We start from the raw sequence: 9,570 nt of genomic DNA, 5'->3' as shown, positions 1-9,570 counted from the left end.
CAGCTGCCCATGGGAAACCCACAAGCAGGACAGGAGTGCACAGGAATCTTGGAAGCCAAGAAGGAATCTTGTAACCAAAGAATCTTGGTTCAGAGGCATTTGAGCAGCGAGGGTGCAATTGATAGGACTGTGCTGTTAGAAAGGCAAATGGTAACCCCTTCCCCAAGGATAAAATTATCTGAAATTCACACCTCCCCAGCCTCTTTTGGCAGAGTTTTTGGTTTACCCCCACGAATTGAAGCCGAAAATTGAATTTGGCATAGCACTACTAAAAATACACCAGACCTAGGAAGGCAGATGTTCCTCAGACAAAATCTCAGCCCCAAATAGGAAGCCATTTATAGCCCTTCCTGTCTAGGAGGACCCAATGTACAGCATGGTTGGGTGGGGCCAGTTCAATGCCTTAAAATACTTCACTGCTGGCTGGGGAATGCTGAGAGTTGTAGGACTTTTTTCTGTCTAACTACAGATAGGATTGCACCCTTAAGAACATTAGAAGAAACCTGCTGGCTTGGATGAGATTAATAGCCTGTCTAGTATGGCATCCTGTTTCCCACAGTGGCCCAAGAGATGCTTATGGGATGCCTGCAAGCAAGACGTGAAGACAATCACCCTCTTTCTATGTTTTCCCACCCATCAACTTATATTCCATGACACACTACCTCTAAACCTAGACGTTCTACTTAGCTATCAGCACTATCAAGAACATCAAGAGCCTTGCTGGATTGGATGAAAGGTCTATCTAGTCAGGCATTCTGTTCCCATGGTGGCCAACCAGATGCCTACAGGAAGCCCATAAACAGGACATGAGCACAACAGCACCCTTCTGCTCATGTTCCCCAACAACTGGCATTGAGATGCATACTCCCTCTGATCCTAGAGATAATACATATCCATCATGACTGATAGCACTTGATAGCCTTGTTCTCCGTGTAGCTGTCTAGTCTACTTTTAAGGCCTTCTAAGGTGGTGGCCATAACTGCATCTAGTGGTAATGGATCCCCTAGTTTAACTATGAGCTGCTTGAATGGCAGCAGCATTCCTCAAGCATAAATGGCTCTAGGCAATACTGAATTAAAAAGACAGGGCCAATGGATCCCATATTGAGTTACCTTTTTCACTAACTCACTCATCTTATCATACTGTCCCCTTGGGCAGCTCTGCTTCTCCTTTCTTAACTTTGTCTTGCTTTCTTTGGGTGGAAGATCATTTCTCCGGCGGAATCTCTTGGTCATTGGCTTATTCAGAGGAGTTTTGGGTGCTGTTTCAGCTGGAGATCCCGGCCTGGAGTTCCTTTCTTTGGTATCTTGAACTGGGTGCAAACCAAAGAACTTCTTCACAACATCTTCCACATGCTCCAGCCTTACTGCAACCTAAGAAATGATGCATAGTATTTACAAGGCCATAGTGCTGGCCCAAGACATTTTGCTCCATGATGGCACTTTCTGGCTGACCTTGGGCCCATTTTTTTAAAAATGTATTGAATATAAACACACTAGGGATGTCTGTTGCTGGGAAATCCATTTCTCTTTTGGCTTGATGGGAGTTTGATGGCATGCCCCACTTGGCTTGCTTTGTAGACTGAGCTGTTGCTTTTCCCCTGAACTGTACAAACATTTTGCATATTTTTGTGTGGTGAGCCAAAATGTGTGCAAATAGAGATTTGCACAAATTTGTGTAGTTTATGCATACTGTGACTGAAATTTGTGCGATTTGCTCAAATTATGCAAATTTGCACAAAATTCCATGATAATTTGCACAAACGAAAGAACATGGAAAATCCACAAACTGGCTCGACTCCACACAGACCAAGTGGGGCTCTGCAGTGGAAAATGGGCCGAAGTCTAGGGGGCCAAACCAAAGGAAGCTCATTGAGCTCCGCCCCCCAAAACAGATTCCTCCGACATCCCTAAAACACACCTATGGGATATCCAGAGCAGCAAACAATACAAAATAGAATAGATCGATAAAACCTAATGAACATACAATAAAATAGCCCACGATAATAAAATACAACAGCAAGAAGAACAAGGACATCTCAGCAACAGCCATCCCACTGCTTGAATAGGAAAAGCTCAAAGATGATAATGATGCTAGAAACTTGTAAGATGGCTGGGAGAAGAAAAACCACTTTGCACTCTGCATGAGCTCTTGGAGAGACACAGGAGTGCTGAGCTCCAGCTGGAAGCCTATTCCTTTCAGCGTTTCCACTTTGTGGGAAGGGGTAGAGCCTGAAAGGGGTGGAGCCTGAGAAGAGACTTTTGAACTGAAGCTAAAAAGGCAAGTTGCTCATTAGGAGCTCTCCTTGGTGCTGTAACAGCCAGCCTGCCTTACTGTTCTGTGGACCCCGTGCTTTAGGCCAGAACATGACATCTCCAAGGACAGCTAGGAAAGACTCCAGTCTCAAGCCCTGTCAGTTACTGCAGGACTAGAAGGAGCTGATGGTCTGACTTGGGATAAGGCAGCTTCCTAGGTTCCGATGAAAAAAAAAAACCTGGATTCCTTCATGTACAAATGCTATTGAGATACCTTGCACTTGGAATTTGATTATCAAAGTATTTTGGAGAACTTGCCTCCAGAAGATTGACAGCCCGTCCCAGGAGGTGGATTGTCAAATTTGTTGCTAGCAAACGTGGGATGAAAGTCTCAGGTGAAAAGACGATCCTAGCCTCGGCATTCGCACTCGCTGCAGCTGCAATGTAAAATGGCAAACACTCAATCAGTTAGAAGAGGTGTAAATCTTGCCAAAGTGGCCAGCTGTATCACCTCAGGCTGCAGAGGTATGTGTGTCTGTGCGCATGCGCTCACATAACGGAATGCTTCTCTGTGGATAAGAATCCCCTGCATGTAGAAAACCAGGCTTGAGTTCTTCTCCCTGATACGCTTGCTTCCTAGGGGCTAGGTATTTCTTTTGCATGGAGAAACATTCCATCAAGCCAGTTCTTAAATGACAAGAAACTACACTTAAAATACGACATTATAATAGCCCATTTTTTCAGCATGTTCAAATATATCATGACTTAGGGATGAGCAAATCAGCAAAACTCAAGCTCACCAAGTTCTCTGAATTCCATCTTGAAGCTCATTCTGACTAATGTCCATATCAAATCATGAGCTTTGTTTTTTTATCCGCATGAAAATCCATGCATATTTTCCTGCCCATTTTTTCAAAATGTACTCATCCGTTTTGCACATCTTTGGAATGTACACGTTTCTCCCATTGATTAAACTGTATTTGTGTACATTTTTCAAAAGCGCACATTTTTTTCATGTACATTTTTCAAATGCACACATGCTGTCAAACGCATGTTCTTTGATCGGCAAATCACACTGCAAGCATGGAAATGTATGGACTTCGACAGCAGATAGTGTCAGATTCCATGTTTGGGCCAGAAGGTGTGAATTGGGTAAATACTGATAAAAGAATGAATTGAAATAAATTTCTCATACATCCCTATTCAGAGCTACTGGGAAGGTAATGAAATCTTGCACAATGTTTATCTATATCTATATCTATATCTATATCTCTGTAATGCCCAGTAGCTGAAGCTGTCTGGGTGGTTCACAAAAATTAAAGCCACAAAGTGCAGCATAAAACAATATTAACTATAAAATCTTAAAATCCCAATATAACAGTACAACCAGAATAAAACTTAGCAGCAATGCAGAGATTTAAAATACAGATTTAAAACACCAAAGCTAAAAGACTAGGAAGCTAAAATGCTAAAATACTGGGAGAATAAAAAGGTCTTCACCTGGAGCCAGAAGGAATACAATGTAGGCACCAAGTGAACCTGTCTAAGGAGCTCATTCCACAGCTGGGGTGCCACAGCAGAAAAGGCCCTCCTCCTGGTAGCCACCAGCCTCACTTCCTTTGGCAGGGGCTCCAGGAGAAGGGCCCCCTGAGGATGATCTTAAGGTCCAGGCAGGCGCATATGGGAGGAGGCAATCCTTCAGATAACCTGGCCCCAAGCCGTGTAGGGCTTTGAAGGTTAACACCAGCACTTTAAATCCAGCCCGGAAATGGTACTATCTCAATGTGATTTTGTTGGCCAGTCCCTGTTAACAGTCTTGCTGCCCTATTTTGGACTAGTGGAAGTTTCTGGACCATTTTCAAAGGAGCCCCACATATGACACATTGCAGTAATCCAGACGAGAGTTTATCAGAGCACGGATAACTGTAGCAAGGCTCTCTCTGTCCAGATAAGGGCGTAATTGGTATATCAGCCTAAGCTAGCATGGCAGGTTACTTGGGAAGTTCATTGCACTTGCAAGCACTATCGGCGCCATGCAAACATTCCTTCCTGCTAGTGCAATTGTGCTAGCTGTATCGCACCATTGGAACCTTCCCATTTATCAGAAGAAGGATGCAGGAATCTGATCAAAGGCTGTGCTCCAAAGTTTGATCGATGAACATTCGAACTCGATCTCTCCAAATTCCATAAGGCGCAAGCCTTCAATCTCAAACCTACCTGAGTGGATGGTAACGTCTGAATAAGAGGAAAACTTCCACGTCTCCCAGTCAAATTCTTTGCTGAGGATGTCATCAGGAAGGGAATTCCTAAGATGCTGCTTCAGTGGATCATCTGTTCCCAAGAGCTCAGAAAGATGACTCCAGACAAAGGAACCCACTGGAATCAAATAAGAGACAGGCACAGACCAAAAGCGCTGTTCAGCTTAGGAAGACAGACGTGGGACCTGCAACACGATGTCGCAGTGCATTCTCACCTCCAAATAAGACTCCTGCAGTTGTGGGTCTCAGCCAATCAGTCACACCCTTCTCCAGGGGGCCATTCCATTCCCCTCCCCATGTCCAGTTTTTCAACTGACACCCAGCATTCCATGGCTACTGAGTGCGCTTAATCTGCTGGGTTTTGGAGGGAGGAGCTTTGCCCCTTGGGTTGGTTTTTAGAACTTTATAAAAATACTTCTGCAGACCTCAAGGCCTCTTTATTTTACTTGAAGATTTATACCATGCCTTTCAATCAAATCATTCTCCAGCTGCCTTATAAGCAAAAGGTAAGAAGATCTGTTCAATGTAGGCTCACCTGGCGCCTACGTTGTACTCTTTCCAGCGCCAGATGAAGACCTTTGTATTTTCCCAGGAGTTTTAGCATTTTAGTATTCTAGTCTTTTAGCTCTGCTGCTTTAAATTGGTTACTGTATTTTAAACCTCTGCATTGCTGATAGGTTGTATGCTGGTTACACTTTCAAATTGTAGTTTTAATGCTTTTATGTTTTATACTGTTTTGATGCTGTACTCGTGGTTTTAATTTTTGTGAACGCCCAGAGAGCTTTGGCTATTGGGCAGTATGGAAATGTAATAAATAAATAAATACCTGGGCAAGTTCCTGGTGAGACAAGCAATCTCTTAGATAGCCAGGTCCTAAGCCATTTAGTGCTTCAAAGGTTGAAGGCTAACACCTTGAATTGAGCCCGGAAAGCAACTGGCCACCAGTGCACATCTTTCAAGAACGGTGTAATAAAGCCTTGATACTGTGCACTGGTTAGCAGTCTGCCTGCGGCATTTTGCGCCAACTGAAGTTTCCAAATGATCTTCAAGGATAGTCCCATTCAGAGAGCATTGCTGTCATCTAAGGGCGCAATTGCCTCATTCCTTCGTCCTCCCCCTTCACAATCAAAACACACTCCAGGAAACAAGCCTTCAAACAAACTCTACTTTATTAGTAAATGACCAGCTTCTTTACAAATGCAGATTCTAGGAAACTCTCAGTCTGCATCAAACCAGCTAATCCACACATCTACGAATATCAATATTCGTAGATATTAGAAAGAAATCCTTCCTCATAGAAGGAAACCAAGTGGAAGTTAGAGAAGTTGCCAGCAGTCTGGGCATGAACTTCATGGCCAGACTTACTTGACCGGGATGCCTCTCCCTTAGGGTGGCCCCCTCCTACATTGGCTTCCACAAGTGGCCAACCTGACAAAGCATCTGAGCCCTTTCTCTAACTTTTCCTGCTTCACTCTGTGATGGACCCTAGCAACCCTCAAGTCACCCCCTCCTCCTCCTCTACCTCCGAAACTTGAGTTCTCATGGGGGAGGAATGGGGGAGCCGTTCAGCCTGGGCCATCTGTGTGTCAAGGTATTGAGAAGAAAGTCTTGCCATACCTGGGCTCACTAGGGAGGGTGCCTCCTGGCTGTTCCCATTCTGATTCTGAATCTGAGCTGCCAGATATCTCCACATGCTCAGATTCTTTCCTGACAACAATCTTACGGGGATGGCTGTAAGCATCCAAACTTGGAGCCTTATGGACTCCAATGCAGAGGGGGAGGAGTGGTGGAGGTGTGCCTCCCACTCTGCATTTTAGCCAGACAGGGCGTTTTTGTCCATCTAGCTGGGGCTCTGCAGAGAGGTTCTCAAGGACCACATTTCAGTGGTGCGTAGAGCCAAAGGCAGAAGGGGCAGGGCCAAAATACCAGCCTATTTTAGCTTAAAGCTGTTAGTGCCAGTAACTGAGTCTTAGAAGAGGCATTTCAGACATTTAAAGTGGGAAGAAAAACCATGCAAAAGCTGGAAAACCACGAAATCATCAGCGGTCAGGGAAAAGAGGGCATGGGCATCTTGGGGACCCCAGAGCACCAGACTGGGACCCCAGGATGGCTGGATTTGGCCCACGTGCCTGAGTTCCCCATGCCTGGGAGTATATAGGGCAAGGAGGAATATTCAAATGGTTGCGTCTTACCTTGGCTCGATTTCTCCTCCTGCAAAGTCCATTTCACTTGGCGAAATAATTCTTCACTTGGACATTTCATGGACATCAGATAAGAAGCAATCCTTATTTCTACAGCCTCATTGTAGGTTTGATACAGATGGACCAAGACAGCACGCTAAAGTGAAGGAACAGACAACAGGGAACAACAGGGTGTTGCGGAGCGCTGCTCGGGTGGCCCTGTGACATATGCTTGTGATATTAATGTATGTGCTTGCGCTGTTAAGGGTAGCCCAGGTACGCTAGGCTTAAAAGAGTGTTAGAGAGTGAGTGAAAGGTGGGAGGGGCTTGTGTGTGAGAGAGGGGGAGGATCCTGAGGTTATAAGAGGAGAGAGCTGACAGTTAGTTAGGCAGATGAAGCCTTAGGGATTGAAGAAGCTACATTTAGGGAGCAATCCTATGTGGATAGGTGGCCGCCTCTGAACTCGGAGGCGACCACCTATCCAATGCACAGTGGGAAGCGCACAGATGGGATCCTCTCCTCTGTGCTACAGCCACCTAGATGGCTGATTTTGGCTGTCTAGCCGTGGGACATCAGAATGCAAGGTGGGGAGGCCGGACAACACATAGGAAGTGTTGTACCGGCACTTCTGCACGCCCTGCCCCTTCCACCCCCGGGAACGCCCCCTTTTGCCCTGCTCCACTCTGCTCTTACCAGCATGGATCCTGGGAACAATCTGTGCCACCTATGAGGTGGGGGGGATGGGGAGCAGAGGCGGTTCTCTGGGAACTGACCGATCCTCTGGCCATTTAGCCGCTGTCTAGTGGCCACAGGATTGTGCCCTTTGTTAGTGGGGTTTTGGAACCAGCATTTAGAAAGGGTAGGTTAGGACCAAGCACTGTTTGAGTAATAAGAAATTATAACTCTCCTTGCATTAAATACAATTGTATTTGTTTGTTTTTAATACAGAATCCTAAGGGTTTGTTCGGCTTATTGCACTACCATTAGAAGATCTATTTCCTTGTTACATCTCCTGTATTGGGTAGAGTGAACCAATTAAGCATATTGGGTGTCCCTTTTACCCAGAGAGTAAAAGGGGCTGAAGCTTTCTGTGTCAGTGGGGACAACTGATCAAAGTGGAGGCAAACGTTCTGAGGGGGGTTTCAGTTACAGCAGGTGGAAGCTGAAGAATTAGAAGGTATAACTTGGGGGCAGGAACGTCACAGGCCTCAACCAGCTTTATGGTTTGAAGGTATTCCTAAGCAAGGCTTAGGAATTGGCATCTCCTGTGTCCTGCAGGCTGCTTAGGCTGAGATCCAGCGCCTTGCTTCAAGGCTCACACAGTGACCTTCACAACTGAGTAGGAATTTGAATCTTGACCTCTCATTAGGGTGGCCATGCATCCTGCTTTACAGGCGATAATCCTGTATTGGAAGGTGCCCTCTATTTGAAGGGCTGTCCATGTCAAGGGCTCCTTGGAGGCCTCTCTCAGTCTAATCCAGTAGCCAAGTCCAGACACAGACAAAGGGATTCCTTTCAAAGCTTTATTCTTCTTTTACAACTTAACAACTCTACAGGTAGCAACTAGATCTGAGCAGCAGAGTACCTATGCCCTAAGTTGGAACAGTTGGTCCCCATTTGAAAGGGAATTACTGGCAGACCCCTGAACTTAAGGACTAGGGAGAGTCCCTCCCCTTCTCCCTTGGATCCTCTGGGCGCAGCCATTGTTTGCGCACCAACCGGGCACTACGCCTCCTTTCTGCGCCCTCCATTTGGCGCTGCTCTCTGCGTCGGCGTCGCGCGTCCACCAAGACTACTTCCCGCACTCGGTCACTCCCAGGACTGCTATCTAAGCTAGGAATGCTGGTGGGAGGAATCTCCGTCAGCTGTTGGCCCTGGGAAAGAGGAGCGCGCTCCTCTCCCAGGAGCGACTCCTCTTCCTCAGAATCAGAACTACTCTGGGATTCTATGGGCTCAGTGTCCACCCTGACAGTCCAGACCATGATAAGAAGGGGCCTTGAAGTTGCCCATCAACAGTTTGCACCTGGACAGCAGATTGAACAGGTAGGCACATAGGTCACCAGATCAGTCTTCCCAACTACGGCAAGATGCATTGCATGTCTATTTAAAATGATCATCAATATTTCTAAATTTGCATCTACACATACAAACTAACCTATGCGAACTATATGCAAGACGGTGTCCTCTTTCTTGGTAATGCATTTCCTCTTCTTTTGCCACGTGTAAGTGGCCACCCTATCTCCCACATTTTATTTAAAAATATTTCTTGGCTTCCTTTCAGGACAGGAGCCCTTCCCATGGCTGCTTACAATAAAACATTATTTTCCCCAGGCATGTTTAGCATTTTTTTTCCCTAGCTCTGCTGTCTTAAATCTGCTATTGCGTTTTAAATATCTGCACTGCTGCTAGGTTTTACTCTGGTTGTATTTTAACTCTGTAGTTTTAATCTATTATATTTTATACTGTATTTTCTGTTGTATTTTTGTGGCTTTAATTTCGTGAACTGCCCAGACAGCTTTGGCTATTGGGCAGTATAAAGATGAAATAAATATATAAATAAATAAAACACATAATAAAACTGATACAGTCTTAAACAGCAATAAAAACAGCAACGGCAGCAGCTACTATCAGGGAAAGGCCAAAGTAAAATAGTATGTTTTCAGGGCCTTTTTAAAAGCCTGCAACTTATTGGGGCCTGGCAACTTATTCCAGAGGTCTGGGGCCACTGCACAAAAGGACCTCTCATGTGTGGTCACCCACCTAACTGCTCCCACGGGTGGGCAAATGAGAAGGGTCTCTCTTGATGATCTTAAAGTGTGGGCTGGCTGCAGTTGGTCCTTCAAGGGCATTATACAGGTGCAGCTGGTCCTTCAAGG

This window comes from Heloderma suspectum, chromosome 12 (assembly GCF_057233095.1).
Source record: "Heloderma suspectum isolate Gila_16-S chromosome 12, 16-S_ref, whole genome shotgun sequence".
Lineage (NCBI taxonomy): Eukaryota > Metazoa > Chordata > Lepidosauria > Squamata > Helodermatidae > Heloderma > Heloderma suspectum.
Note: the sequence above shows the minus strand (reverse complement) of the source record.